Raw genomic sequence first — 14602 nt, 5'->3', positions numbered from 1 at the left:
GGCTGGCTGAATGTCGCTGAGAAGCTCACAGAGACCGCCATAAGCAACAGTTTAACAGAATGCCACAGACTAATCAACCAAACTTTTTGGGTTGGGTTCTCTTTTATAGTCTGCAGGCATTAAATTAAAGAAGTCAGTGTTCCAGCAGAAGGAGACAACGTTTCAGAAAAGGCATTGTAGCAAACCAAAAAAGAAATTTTAAGCGCAGCAGAGTAACCAGCGCACATACCTGTTAGCTCAGGTGAGTTTAAAAGGCTGCTGTTGATAACAAGGGCATTTGCTAAATAGATGGTGTGTGTGCAACAATATACTGAAAGGTCAATTATATATTGTGCAGCTTATCTCACCACCTGTAGTTATTTAGGTGAAAGCTCCAAAATGCTTGCCTAATATGTCTGTTTATCCAAAAGGAAGTAAAAAGGGAGAGCTAGAAAGATAGCATTGCATCACATTACATGGCAATGCAATGCACAGTTGCTGAAGTTGAACCAAAATGAGCTTGTAATCTGGCTTCTGCAACTTTGAACATGAAAAATCCAATGAGGAGAAGAAAAGCAAAGCCAAAGAGTCCATCCCCAAATCCGACAAACAAGCAAAATGAACAAAAAACATTGAATTCAATTCTTTCTGATTTTAGAAACTGCATTAAAGAAGGGGTGCACCGGTCCTGGAGATACTGCAATACCAGGTCAATGCGTGGAGTGGACAGAGCAAGCTCTTTTTCCATCTCCCTGTTCTAAAAATCCATTTAATATATGGTCCCCAGATAGGGGACGTATCAGATATTAAACTGATAAGAACAGATACTACACTTGATCTTAGCCAAAAGGCCGAGAAGCGATAACCAGAATTGGTTTCAAACTACGGAGCCACCCAAGGATCCTGAAAAGTCCATTTGTGGAGATGAGCTCCTGGACTCCCGTTAAGAAGACATGTTGTCAACCTCTAGATCCCTTACATGCCTGCACTTTTCGGCTTGCTGCTGCTGCAATCCACGCGTTTTAGATCTGCATAACTCCACCTCTTTAAACACAGCACCTTCACCCCCTGCTGTTCCCACCCGCCTCAACACCGTTGGAAGGGAGGAGAACCAATTAAGGCGGGGGGTGGGGTGGAACGAGCAGCTGTCTACCCTTAGCAGGAGGGCTCCTGATTACATACCTCTCCTGCTGCTGCTGCTGCTGGCTGTCCAGCAGCAGACTGAAGGTGGCTGCTGCTGTGCACAGGTATATAAAGGCTCAGAGCCTATTATGACACGCGCAGCCAGCGTTCCATTGCCACATTCCATCTACTGCAGGCAGGATACCTGGCTGGCTGAATGTCGCTGAGAAGCTCACAGAGACCGCCATAAGCAACAGTTTAACAGAATGCCACAGACTAATCAACCAAACTTTTTGGGTTGGGTTCTCTTTTATAGTCTGCAGGCATTAAATGAAAGAAGTCAGTGTTCCAGCAGAAGGAGACAACGTTTCAGAAAAGGCATTGTAGCAAACCAAAAAAGAAATTTTAAGCGCAGCAGAGTAACCAGCGCACATACCTGTTAGCTCAGGTGAGTTTAAAAGGCTGCTGTTGATAACAAGGGCATTTGCTAAATAGATGGTGTGTGTGCAACAATATACTGAAAGGTCAATTATATTGTGCAGCTTATCTCACCACCTGTAGTTATTTAGGTGAAAGCTCCAAAATGCTTGCCTAATATGTCTGATAATCCAAAAGGAAGTAAAAAGGGAGAGCTAGAAAGATAGCATTGCATCACATTACATGGCAATGCAATGCACAGTTGCTGAAGTTGAACCAAAATGAGCTTGTAATCTGGCTTCTGCAACTTTGAACATGAAAAATCCAATGAGGAGAAGAAAAGCAAAGCCAAAGAGTCCATCCCCAAATCCGACAAACAAGCAAAATGAACAAAAAACATTGAATTCAATTCTTTCTGATTTTAGAAACTGCATTAAAGAAGGGGTGCACCGGTCCTGGAGATACTGCAATACCAGGTCAATGCGTGGAGTGGACAGAGCAAGCTCTTTTTCCATCTCCCTGTTCTAAAAATCCATTTAATATATGGTCCCCAGATAGGGGACGTATCAGATATTAAACTGATAAGAACAGATACTACACTTGATCTTAGCCAAAAGGCCGAGAAGCGATAACCAGAATTGGTTTCAAACTACGGAGCCACCCAAGGATCCTGAAAAGTCCATTTGTGGAGATGAGCTCCTGGACTCCCGTTGAGAAGACATGTTGTCAACCTCTAGATCCCTTACATGCCTGCACTTTTCGGCTTGCTGCTGCTGCAATCCACGCGTTTTAGATCTGCATAACTCCACCTCTTTAAACACAGCACCTTCACCCCCTGCTGTTCCCACCCGCCTCAACACCGTTGGAAGGGAGGAGAACCAATTAAGGCGGGGGGTGGGGTGGAACGAGCAGCTGTCTACCCTTAGCAGGAGGGCTCCTGATTACATACCTCTCCTGCTGCTGCTGCTGCTGGCTGTCCAGCAGCAGACTGAAGGTGGCTGCTGCTGTGCACAGGTATATAAAGGCTCAGAGCCTATTATGACACGCGCAGCCAGCGTTCCATTGCCACATTCCATCTACTGCAGGCAGGATACCTGGCTGGCTGACTGTCGCTGAGAAGCTCACAGAGACCGCCATAAGCAACAGTTTAACAGAATGCCACAGACTAATCAACCAAACTTTTTGGGTTGGGTTCTCTTTTATAGTCTGCAGGCATTAAATGAAAGAAGTCAGTGTTCCAGCAGAAGGAGACAACGTTTCAGAAAAGGCATTGTAGCAAACCAAAAAAGAAATTTTAAGCGCAGCAGAGTAACCAGCGCACATACCTGTTAGCTCAGGTGAGTTTAAAAGGCTGCTGTTGATAACAAGGGCATTTGCTAAATAGATGGTGTGTGTGCAACAATATACTGAAAGGTCAATTATATTGTGCAGCTTATCTCACCACCTGTGGTTATTTAGGTGAAAGCTCCAAAATGCTTGCCTAATATGTCTGTTTATCCAAAAGGAAGTAAAAAGGGAGAGCTAGAAAGATAGCATTGCATCACATTACATGGCAATGCAATACACAGTTGCTGAAGTTGAACCAAAATGAGCTTGTAATCTGGCTTCTGCAACTTTGAACATGAAAAATCCAATGAGGAGAAGAAAAGCAAAGCCAAAGAGTCCATCCCCAAATCCGACAAACAAGCAAAATGAACAAAAAACATTGAATTCAATTCTTTCTGATTTTAGAAACTGCATTAAAGAAGGGGTGCACCGGTCCTGGAGATACTGCAATACCAGGTCAATGCGTGGAGTGGACAGAGCAAGCTCTTTTTCCATCTCCCTGTTCTAAAAATCCATTTAATATATGGTCCCCAGATAGGGGACGTATCAGATATTAAACTGATAAGAACAGATACTACACTTGATCTTAGCCAAAAGGCCGAGAAGCGATAACCAGAATTGGTTTCAAACTACGGAGCCACCCAAGGATCCTGAAAAGTCCATTTGTGGAGATGAGCTCCTGGACTCCCGTTAAGAAGACATGTTGTCAACCTCTAGATCCCTTACATGCCTGCACTTTTCGGCTTGCTGCTGCTGCAATCCACGCGTTTTAGATCTGCATAACTCCACCTCTTTAAACACAGCACCTTCACCCCCTGCTGTTCCCACCCGCCTCAACACCGTTGGAAGGGAGGAGAACAAATTAAGGCGGGGGGTGGGGTGGAACGAGCAGCTGTCTACCCTTAGCAGGAGGGCTCCTGATTACATACCTCTCCTGCTGCTGCTGCTGCTGGCTGTCCAGCAGCAGACTGAAGGTGGCTGCTGCTGTGCACAGGTATATAAAGGCTCAGAGCCTATTATGACACGCGCAGCCAGCGTTCCATTGCCACATTCCATCTACTGCAGGCAGGATACCTGGCTGGCTGAATGTCGCTGAGAAGCTCACAGAGACCGCCATAAGCAACAGTTTAACAGAATGCCACAGACTAATCAACCAAACTTTTTGGGTTGGGTTCTCTTTTATAGTCTGCAGGCATTAAATGAAAGAAGTCAGTGTTCCAGCAGAAGGAGACAACGTTTCAGAAAAGGCATTGTAGCAAACCAAAAAAGAAATTTTAAGCGCAGCAGAGTAACCAGCGCACATACCTGTTAGCTCAGGTGAGTTTAAAAGGCTGCTGTTGATAACAAGGGCATTTGCTAAATAGATGGTGTGTGTGCAACAATATACTGAAAGGTCAATTATATTGTGCAGCTTATCTCACCACCTGTAGTTATTTAGGTGAAAGCTCCAAAATGCTTGCCTAATATGTCTGTTTATCCAAAAGGAAGTAAAAAGGGAGAGCTAGAAAGATAGCATTGCATCACATTACATGGCAATGCAATGCACAGTTGCTGAAGTTGAACCAAAATGAGCTTGTAATCTGGCTTCTGCAACTTTGAACATGAAAAATCCAATGAGGAGAAGAAAAGCAAAGCCAAAGAGTCCATCCCCAAATCCGACAAACAAGCAAAATGAACAAAAAACATTGAATTCAATTCTTTCTGATTTTAGAAACTGCATTAAAGAAGGGGTGCACCGGTCCTGGAGATACTGCAATACCAGGTCAATGCGTGGAGTGGACAGAGCAAGCTCTTTTTCCATCTCCCTGTTCTAAAAATCCATTTAATATATGGTCCCCAGATAGGGGACGTATCAGATATTAAACTGATAAGAACAGATACTACACTTGATCTTAGCCAAAAGGCCGAGAAGCGATAACCAGAATTGGTTTCAAACTACGGAGCCACCCAAGGATCCTGAAAAGTCCATTTGTGGAGATGAGCTCCTGGACTCCCGTTAAGAAGACATGTTGTCAACCTCTAGATCCCTTACATGCCTGCACTTTTCGGCTTGCTGCTACTGCAATCCACGCGTTTTAGATCTGCATAACTCCACCTCTTTAAACACAGCACCTTCACCCCCTGCTGTTCCCACCCGCCTCAACACCGTTGGAAGGGAGGAGAACCAATTAAGGCGGGGGGTGGGGTGGAACGAGCAGCTGTCTACCCTTAGCAGGAGGGCTCCTGATTACATACCTCTCCTGCTGCTGCTGCTGCTGGCTGTCCAGCAGCAGACTGAAGGTGGCTGCTGCTGTGCACAGGTATATAAAGGCTCAGAGCCTATTATGACACGCGCAGGCAGCGTTCCATTGCCACATTCCATCTACTGCAGGCAGGATACCTGGCTGGCTGAATGTCGCTGAGAAGCTCACAGAGACCGCCATAAGCAACAGTTTAACAGAATGCCACAGACTAATCAACCAAACTTTTTGGGTTGGGTTCTCTTTTATAGTCTGCAGGCATTAAATGAAAGAAGTCAGTGTTCCAGCAGAAGGAGACAACGTTTCAGAAAAGGCATTGTAGCAAACCAAAAAAGAAATTTTAAGCGCAGCAGAGTAACCAGCGCACATACCTGTTAGCTCAGGTGAGTTTAAAAGGCTGCTGTTGATAACAAGGGCATTTGCTAAATAGATGGTGTGTGTGCAACAATATACTGAAAGGTCAATTATATTGTGCAGCTTATCTCACCACCTGTAGTTATTTAGGTGAAAGCTCCAAAATGCTTGCCTAATATGTCTGTTTATCCAAAAGGAAGTAAAAAGGGAGAGCTAGAAAGATAGCATTGCATCACATTACATGGCAATGCAATGCACAGTTGCTGAAGTTGAACCAAAATGAGCTTGTAATCTGGCTTCTGCAACTTTGAACATGAAAAATCCAATGAGGAGAAGAAAAGCAAAGCCAAAGAGTCCATCCCCAAATCCGACAAACAAGCAAAATGAACAAAAAACATTGAATTCAATTCTTTCTGATTTTAGAAACTGCATTAAAGAAGGGGTGCACCGGTCCTGGAGATACTGCAATACCAGGTCAATGCGTGGAGTGGACAGAGCAAGCTCTTTTTCCATCTCCCTGTTCTAAAAATCCATTTAATATATGGTCCCCAGATAGGGGACGTATCAGATATTAAACTGATAAGAACAGATACTACACTTGATCTTAGCCAAAAGGCCGAGAAGCGATAACCAGAATTGGTTTCAAACTACGGAGCCACCCAAGGATCCTGAAAAGTCCATTTGTGGAGATGAGATCCTGGACTCCCGTTAAGAAGACATGTTGTCAACCTCTAGATCCCTTACATGCCTGCACTTTTCGGCTTGCTGCTGCTGCAATCCACGCGTTTTAGATCTGCATAACTCCACCTCTTTAAACACAGCACCTTCACCCCCTGCTGTTCCCACCCGCCTCTACACCGTTGGAAGGGAGGAGAACCAATTAAGGCGGGGGGTGGGGTGGAACGAGCAGCTGTCTACCCTTAGCAGGAGGGCTCCTGATTACATACCTCTCCTGCTGCTGCTGCTGCTGGCTGTCCAGCAGCAGACTGAAGGTGGCTGCTGCTGTGCACAGGTTTATAAAGGCTCAGAGCCTATTATGACACGCGCAGCCAGCGTTCCATTGCCACATTCCATCTACTGCAGGCAGGATACCTGGCTGGCTGAATGTCGCTGAGAAGCTCACAGAGACCGCCATAAGCAACAGTTTAACAGAATGCCACAGACTAATCAACCAAACTTTTTGGGTTGGGTTCTCTTTTATAGTCTGCAGGCATTAAATGAAAGAAGTCAGTGTTCCAGCAGAAGGAGACAACGTTTCAGAAAAGGCATTGTAGCAAACCAAAAAAGAAATTTTAAGCGCAGCAGAGTAACCAGCGCACATACCTGTTAGCTCAGGTGAGTTTAAAAGGCTGCTGTTGATAACAAGGGCATTTGCTAAATAGATGGTGTGTGTGCAACAATATACTGAAAGGTCAATTATATTGTGCAGCTTATCTCACCACCTGTAGTTATTTAGGTGAAAGCTCCAAAATGCTTGCCTAATATGTCTGTTTATCCAAAAGGAAGTAAAAAGGGAGAGCTAGAAAGATAGCATTGCATCACATTACATGGCAATGCAATGCACAGTTGCTGAAGTTGAACCAAAATGAGCTTGTAATCTGGCTTCTGCAACTTTGAACATGAAAAATCCAATGAGGAGAAGAAAAGCAAAGCCAAAGAGTCCATCCCCAAATCCGACAAACAAGCAAAATGAACAAAAAACATTGAATTCAATTCTTTCTGATTTTAGAAACTGCATTAAAGAAGGGGTGCACCGGTCCTGGAGATACTGCAATACCAGGTCAATGCGTGGAGTGGACAGAGCAAGCTCTTTTTCCATCTCCCTGTTCTAAAAATCCATTTAATATATGGTCCCCAGATAGGGGACGTATCAGATATTAAACTGATAAGAACAGATACTACACTTGATCTTAGCCAAAAGGCCGAGAAGCGATAACCAGAATTGGTTTCAAACTACGGAGCCACCCAAGGATCCTGAAAAGTCCATTTGTGGAGATGAGCTCCTGGACTCCCGTTAAGAAGACATGTTGTCAACCTCTAGATCCCTTACATGCCTGCACTTTTCGGCTTGCTGCTGCTGCAATCCACGCGTTTTAGATCTGCATAACTCCACCTCTTTAAACACAGCACCTTCACCCCCTGCTGTTCCCACCCGCCTCAACACCGTTGGAAGGGAGGAGAACCAATTAAGGCGGGGGGTGGGGTGGAACGAGCAGCTGTCTACCCTTAGCAGGAGGGCTCCTGATTACATACCTCTCCTGCTGCTGCTGCTGCTGGCTGTCCAGCAGCAGACTGAAGGTGGCTGCTGCTGTGCACAGGTATATAAAGGCTCAGAGCCTATTATGACACGCGCAGCCAGCGTTCCATTGCCACATTCCATCTACTGCAGGCAGGATACCTGGCTGGCTGAATGTCGCTGAGAAGCTCACAGAGACCGCCATAAGCAACAGTTTAACAGAATGCCACAGACTAATCAACCAAACTTTTTGGGTTGGGTTCTCTTTTATAGTCTGCAGGCATTAAATGAAAGAAGTCAGTGTTCCAGCAGAAGGAGACAACGTTTCAGAAAAGGCATTGTAGCAAACCAAAAAAGAAATTTTAAGCGCAGCAGAGTAACCAGCGCACATACCTGTTAGCTCAGGTGAGTTTAAAAGGCTGCTGTTGATAACAAGGGCATTTGCTAAATAGATGGTGTGTGTGCAACATTATACTGAAAAGTCAATTATATTGTGCAGCTTATCTCACCACCTGTAGTTATTTAGGTGAAAGCTCCAAAATGCTTGCCTAATATGTCTGTTTATCCAAAAGGAAGTAAAAAGGGAGAGCTAGAAAGATAGCATTGCATCACATTACATGGCAATGCAATGCACAGTTGCTGAAGTTGAACCAAAATGAGCTTGTAATCTGGCTTCTGCAACTTTGAACATGAAAAATCCAATGAGGAGAAGAAAAGCAAAGCCAAAGAGTCCATCCCCAAATCCGACAAACAAGCAAAATGAACAAAAAACATTGAATTCAATTCTTTCTGATTTTAGAAACTGCATTAAAGAAGGGGTGCACCGGTCCTGGAGATACTGCAATACCAGGTCAATGCGTGGAGTGGACAGAGCAAGCTCTTTTTCCATCTCCCTGTTCTAAAAATCCATTTAATATATGGTCCCCAGATAGGGGACGTATCAGATATTAAACTGATAAGAACAGATACTACACTTGATCTTAGCCAAAAGGCCGAGAAGCGATAACCAGAATTGGTTTCAAACTACGGAGCCACCCAAGGATCCTGAAAAGTCCATTTGTGGAGATGAGCTCCTGGACTCCCGTTAAGAAGACATGTTGTCAACCTCTAGATCCCTTACATGCCTGCACTTTTCGGCTTGCTGCTGCTGCAATCCACGCGTTTTAGATCTGCATAACTCCACCTCTTTAAACACAGCACCTTCACCCCCTGCTGTTCCCACCCGCCTCAACACCGTTGGAAGGGAGGAGAACCAATTAAGGCGGGGGGTGGGGTGGAACGAGCAGCTGTCTACCCTTAGCAGGAGGGCTCCTGATTACATACCTCTCCTGCTGCTGCTGCTGCTGGCTGTCCAGCAGCAGACTGAAGGTGGCTGCTGCTGTGCACAGGTATATAAAGGCTCAGAGCCTATTATGACACGCGCAGCCAGCGTTCCATTGCCACATTCCATCTACTGCAGGCAGGATACCTGGCTGGCTGAATGTCGCTGAGAAGCTCACAGAGACCGCCATAAGCAACAGTTTAACAGAATGCCACAGACTAATCAACCAAACTTTTTGGGTTGGGTTCTCTTTTATAGTCTGCAGGCATTAAATGAAAGAAGTCAGTGTTCCAGCAGAAGGAGACAACGTTTCAGAAAAGGCATTGTAGCAAACCAAAAAAGAAATTTTAAGCGCAGCAGAGTAACCAGCGCACATACCTGTTAGCTCAGGTGAGTTTAAAAGGCTGCTGTTGATAACAAGGGCATTTGCTAAATAGATGGTGTGTGTGCAACAATATACTGAAAGGTCAATTTTATTGTGCAGCTTATCTCACCACCTGTAGTTATTTAGGTGAAAGCTCCAAAATGCTTGCCTAATATGTCTGTTTATCCAAAAGGAAGTAAAAAGGGAGAGCTAGAAAGATAGCATTGCATCACATTACATGGCAATGCAATGCACAGTTGCTGAAGTTGAACCAAAATGAGCTTGTAATCTGGCTTCTGCAACTTTGAACATGAAAAATCCAATGAGGAGAAGAAAAGCAAAGCCAAAGAGTCCATCCCCAAATCCGACAAACAAGCAAAATGAACAAAAAACATTGAATTCAATTCTTTCTGATTTTAGAAACTGCATTAAAGAAGGGGTGCACCGGTCCTGGAGATACTGCAATACCAGGTCAATGCGTGGAGTGGACAGAGCAAGCTCTTTTTCCATCTCCCTGTTCTAAAAATCCATTTAATATATGGTCCCCAGATAGGGGACGTATCAGATATTAAACTGATAAGAACAGATACTACACTTGATCTTAGCCAAAAGGCCGAGAAGCGATAACCAGAATTGGTTTCAAACTATGGAGCCACCCAAGGATCCTGAAAAGTCCATTTGTGGAGATGAGCTCCTGGACTCCCGTTAAGAAGACATGTTGTCAACCTCTAGATCCCTTACATGCCTGCACTTTTCGGCTTGCTGCTGCTGCAATCCACGCGTTTTAGATCTGCATAACTCCACCTCTTTAAACACAGCACCTTCACCCCCTGCTGTTCCCACCCGCCTCAACACCGTTGGAAGGGAGGAGAACCAATTAAGGCGGGGGGTGGGGTGGAACGAGCAGCTGTCTACCCTTAGCAGGAGGGCTCCTGATTACATACCTCTCCTGCTGCTGCTGCTGGCTGTCCAGCAGCAGACTGAAGGTGGCTGCTGCTGTGCACAGGTATATAAAGGCTCAGAGCCTATTATGACACGCGCAGCCAGCGTTCCATTGCCACATTCCATCTACTGCAGGCAGGGTACCTGGCTGGCTGAATGTCGCTGAGAAGCTCACAGAGACCGCCATAAGCAACAGTTTAACAGAATGCCACAGACTAATCAACCAAACTTTTTGGGTTGGGTTCTCTTTTATAGTCTGCAGGCATTAAATGAAAGAAGTCAGTGTTCCAGCAGAGGGAGACAACGTTTCAGAAAAGGCATTGTAGCAAACCAAAAAAGAAATTTTAAGCGCAGCAGAGTAACCAGCGCACATACCTGTTAGCTCAGGTGAGTTTAAAAGGCTGCTGTTGATAACAAGGGCATTTGCTAAATAGATGGTGTGTGTGCAACAATATACTGAAAGGTCAATTATATTGTGCAGCTTATCTCACCACCTGTAGTTATTTAGGTGAAAGCTCCAAAATGCTTGCCTAATATGTCTGTTTATCCAAAAGGAAGTAAAAAGGGAGAGCTAGAAAGATAGCATTGCATCACATTACATGGCAATGCAATGCACAGTTGCTGAAGTTGAACCAAAATGAGCTTGTAATCTGGCTTCTGCAACTTTGAACATGAAAAATCCAATGAGGAGAAGAAAAGCAAAGCCAAAGAGTCCATCCCAAAATCCGACAAACAAGCAAAATGAACAAAAAACATTGAATTCAATTCTTTCTGATTTTAGAAACTGCATTAAAGAAGGGGTGCACCGGTCCTGGAGATACTGCAATACCAGGTCAATGCGTGGAGTGGACAGAGCAAGCTCTTTTTCCATCTCCCTGTTCTAAAAATCCATTTAATATATGGTCCCCAGATAGGGGACGTATCAGATATTAAACTGATAAGAACAGATACTACACTTGATCTTAGCCAAAAGGCCGAGAAGCGATAACCAGAATTGGTTTCAAACTACGGAGCCACCCAAGGATCCTGAAAAGTCCATTTGTGGAGATGAGCTCCTGGACTCCCGTTAAGAAGACATGTTGTCAACCTCTAGATCCCTTACATGCCTGCACTTTTCGGCTTGCTGCTGCTGCAATCCACGCGTTTTAGATCTGCATAACTCCACCTCTTTAAACACAGCACCTTCACCCCCTGCTGTTCCCACCCGCCTCAACACCGTTGGAAGGGAGGAGAACCAATTAAGGCGGGGGGTGGGGTGGAACGAGCAGCTGTCTACCCTTAGCAGGAGGGCTCCTGATTACATACCTCTCCTGCTGCTGCTGCTGCTGGCTGTCCAGCAGCAGACTGAAGGTGGCTGCTGCTGTGCACAGGTATATAAAGGCTCAGAGCCTATTATGACACGCGCAGCCAGCGTTCCATTGCCACATTCCATCTACTGCAGGCAGGATACCTGGCTGGCTGAATGTCGCTGAGAAGCTCACAGAGACCGCCATAAGCAACAGTTTAATAGAATGCCACAGACTAATCAACCAAACTTTTTGGGTTGGGTTCTCTTTTATAGTCTGCAGGCATTAAATGAAAGAAGTCAGTGTTCCAGCAGAGGGAGACAACGTTTCAGAAAAGGCATTGTAGCAAACCAAAAAAGAAATTTTAAGCGCAGCAGAGTAACCAGCGCACATACCTGTTAGCTCAGGTGAGTTTAAAAGGCTGCTGTTGATAACAAGGGCATTTGCTAAATAGATGGTGTGTGTGCAACAATATACTGAAAGGTCAATTATATTGTGCAGCTTATCTCACCACCTGTAGTTATTTAGGTGAAAGCTCCAAAATGCTTGCCTAATATGTCTGTTTATCCAAAAGGAAGTAAAAAGGGAGAGCTAGAAAGATAGCATTGCATCACATTACATGGCAATGCAATGCACAGTTGCTGAAGTTGAACCAAAATGAGCTTGTAATCTGGCTTCTGCAACTTTGAACATGAAAAATCCAATGAGGAGAAGAAAAGCAAAGCCAAAGAGTCCATCCCAAAATCCGACAAACAAGCAAAATGAACAAAAAACATTGAATTCAATTCTTTCTGATTTTAGAAACTGCATTAAAGAAGGGGTGCACCGGTCCTGGAGATACTGCAATACCAGGTCAATGCGTGGAGTGGACAGAGCAAGCTCTTTTTCCATCTCCCTGTTCTAAAAATCCATTTAATATATGGTCCCCAGATAGGGGACGTATCAGATATTAAACTGATAAGAACAGATACTACACTTGATCTTAGCCAAAAGGCCGAGAAGCGATAACCAGAATTGGTTTCAAACTACGGAGCCACCCAAGGATCCTGAAAAGTCCATTTGTGGAGATGAGCTCCTGGACTCCCGTTAAGAAGACATGTTGTCAACCTCTAGATCCCTTACATGCCTGCACTTTTCGGCTTGCTGCTGCTGCAATCCACGCGTTTTAGATCTGCATAACTCCACCTCTTTAAACACAGCACCTTCAACCCCTGCTGTTCCCACCCGCCTCAACACCGTTGGAAGGGAGGAGAACCAATTAAGGCGGGGGGTGGGGTGGAACGAGCAGCTGTCTACCCTTAGCAGGAGGGCTCCTGATTACATACCTCTCCTGCTGCTGCTGCTGCTGGCTGTCCAGCAGCAGACTGAAGGTGGCTGCTGCTGTGCACAGGTATATAAAGGCTCAGAGCCTATTATGACACGCGCAGCCAGCGTTCCATTGCCACATTCCATCTACTGCAGGCAGGATACCTGGCTGGCTGAATGTCGCTGAGAAGCTCACAGAGACCGCCATAAGCAACAGTTTAACAGAATGCCACAGACTAATCAACCAAACTTTTTGGGTTGGGTTCTCTTTTATAGTCTGCAGGCATTAAATGAAAGAAGTCAGTGTTCCAGCAGAGGGAGACAACGTTTCAGAAAAGGCATTGTAGCAAACCAAAAAAGAAATTTTAAGCGCAGCAGAGTAACCAGCGCACATACCTGTTAGCTCAGGTGAGTTTAAAAGGCTGCTGTTGATAACAAGGGCATTTTCTAAATAGATGGTGTGTGTGCAACAATATACTGAAAGGTCAATTATATTGTGCAGCTTATCTCACCACCTGTAGTTATTTAGGTGAAAGCTCCAAAATGCTTGCCTAATATGTCTGTTTATCCAAAAGGAAGTAAAAAGGGAGAGCTAGAAAGATAGCATTGCATCACATTACATGGCAATGCAATGCACAGATGCTGAAGTTGAACCAAAATGAGCTTGTAATCTGGCTTCTGCAACTTTGAACATGAAAAATCCAATGAGGAGAAGAAAAGCAAAGCCAAAGAGTCCATCCCAAAATCCGACAAACAAGCAAAATGAACAAAAAACATTGAATTCAATTCTTTCTGATTTTAGAAACTGCATTAAAGAAGGGGTGCACCGGTCCTGGAGATACTGCAATACCAGGTCAATGCGTGGAGTGGACAGAGCAAGCTCTTTTTCCATCTCCCTGTTCTAAAAATCCATTTAATATATGGTCCCCAGATAGGGGACGTATCAGATATTAAACTGATAAGAACAGATACTACACTTGATCTTAGCCAAAAGGCCGAGAAGCGATAACCAGAATTGGTTTCAAACTACGGAGCCACCCAAGGATCCTGAAAAGTCCATTTGTGGAGATGAGCTCCTGGACTCCCGTTAAGAAGACATGTTGTCAACCTCTAGATCCCTTACATGCCTGCACTTTTCGGCTTGCTGCTGCTGCAATCCACGCGTTTTAGATCTGCATAACTCCACCTCTTTAAACACAGCACCTTCACCCCCTGCTGTTCCCACCCGCCTCAACACCGTTGGAAGGGAGGAGAACCAATTAAGGCGGGGGGTGGGGTGGAACGAGCAGCTGTCTACCCTTAGCAGGAGGGCTCCTGATTACATACCTCTCCTGCTGCTGCTGCTGCTGGCTGTCCAGCAGCAGACTGAAGGTGGCTGCTGCTGTGCACAGGTATATAAAGGCTCAGAGCCTATTATGACACGCGCAGCCAGCGTTCCATTGCCACATTCCATCTACTGCAGGCAGGATACCTGGCTGGCTGAATGTCGCTGAGAAGCTCACAGAGACCGCCATAAGCAACAGTTTAACAGAATGCCACAGACTAATCAACCAAACTTTTTGGGTTGGGTTCTCTTTTATAGTCTGCAGGCATTAAATGAAAGAAGTCAGTGTTCCAGCAGAGGGAGACAACGTTTCAGAAAAGGCATTGTAGCAAACCAAAAAAGAAATTTTAAGCGCAGCAGAGTAACCAGCGCACATACCTGTTAGC

The 14602-nt window shown here is 45.0% G+C and overlaps 11 non-coding genes across 11 annotated transcripts; all 11 read right to left on the bottom strand.

Moving 5' to 3' along the window:
• Positions 1-651: 651 nt before the first annotated feature.
• On the bottom strand, positions 652-842 carry LOC141202058 (U2 spliceosomal RNA). The gene has a single exon (XR_012273344.1). It is a non-coding gene; the product is annotated as a U2 spliceosomal RNA (small nuclear RNA).
• Positions 843-1957: 1115 nt separating this feature from the next.
• Positions 1958-2148, bottom strand: LOC141202057 (U2 spliceosomal RNA). The gene has a single exon (XR_012273343.1). It is a non-coding gene; the product is annotated as a U2 spliceosomal RNA (small nuclear RNA).
• A 1115-nt stretch (positions 2149-3263) lies between these two features.
• On the bottom strand, positions 3264-3454 carry LOC141202056 (U2 spliceosomal RNA). The gene has a single exon (XR_012273342.1). It is a non-coding gene; the product is annotated as a U2 spliceosomal RNA (small nuclear RNA).
• A 1115-nt stretch (positions 3455-4569) lies between these two features.
• LOC141202055 (U2 spliceosomal RNA) lies at positions 4570-4760 on the bottom strand. Its single transcript, XR_012273341.1, has one exon. It is a non-coding gene; the product is annotated as a U2 spliceosomal RNA (small nuclear RNA).
• Positions 4761-5875: 1115 nt separating this feature from the next.
• LOC141202053 (U2 spliceosomal RNA) lies at positions 5876-6066 on the bottom strand. The gene has a single exon (XR_012273340.1). It is a non-coding gene; the product is annotated as a U2 spliceosomal RNA (small nuclear RNA).
• Positions 6067-7181: 1115 nt separating this feature from the next.
• Positions 7182-7372, bottom strand: LOC141202052 (U2 spliceosomal RNA). The gene has a single exon (XR_012273339.1). It is a non-coding gene; the product is annotated as a U2 spliceosomal RNA (small nuclear RNA).
• Positions 7373-8487: 1115 nt separating this feature from the next.
• On the bottom strand, positions 8488-8678 carry LOC141202051 (U2 spliceosomal RNA). The gene has a single exon (XR_012273338.1). It is a non-coding gene; the product is annotated as a U2 spliceosomal RNA (small nuclear RNA).
• A 1115-nt stretch (positions 8679-9793) lies between these two features.
• LOC141202050 (U2 spliceosomal RNA) lies at positions 9794-9984 on the bottom strand. The gene has a single exon (XR_012273337.1). It is a non-coding gene; the product is annotated as a U2 spliceosomal RNA (small nuclear RNA).
• Positions 9985-11096: 1112 nt separating this feature from the next.
• Positions 11097-11287, bottom strand: LOC141202048 (U2 spliceosomal RNA). The gene has a single exon (XR_012273335.1). It is a non-coding gene; the product is annotated as a U2 spliceosomal RNA (small nuclear RNA).
• Positions 11288-12402: 1115 nt separating this feature from the next.
• On the bottom strand, positions 12403-12593 carry LOC141202047 (U2 spliceosomal RNA). The gene has a single exon (XR_012273334.1). It is a non-coding gene; the product is annotated as a U2 spliceosomal RNA (small nuclear RNA).
• Positions 12594-13708: 1115 nt separating this feature from the next.
• LOC141202046 (U2 spliceosomal RNA) lies at positions 13709-13899 on the bottom strand. Its single transcript, XR_012273333.1, has one exon. It is a non-coding gene; the product is annotated as a U2 spliceosomal RNA (small nuclear RNA).
• Between the last annotated feature and the right edge of the window lie 703 nt (positions 13900-14602).

The sequence above is a fragment of the Phyllobates terribilis genome, unplaced genomic scaffold, assembly GCF_046119375.1.
Source record: "Phyllobates terribilis strain yellow unplaced genomic scaffold, ASM4611937v1 Scaffold_123__1_contigs__length_5148117, whole genome shotgun sequence".
Lineage (NCBI taxonomy): Eukaryota > Metazoa > Chordata > Amphibia > Anura > Dendrobatidae > Phyllobates > Phyllobates terribilis.
Note: the sequence above shows the minus strand (reverse complement) of the source record. Positions and strands in the feature narration are given on the sequence as shown.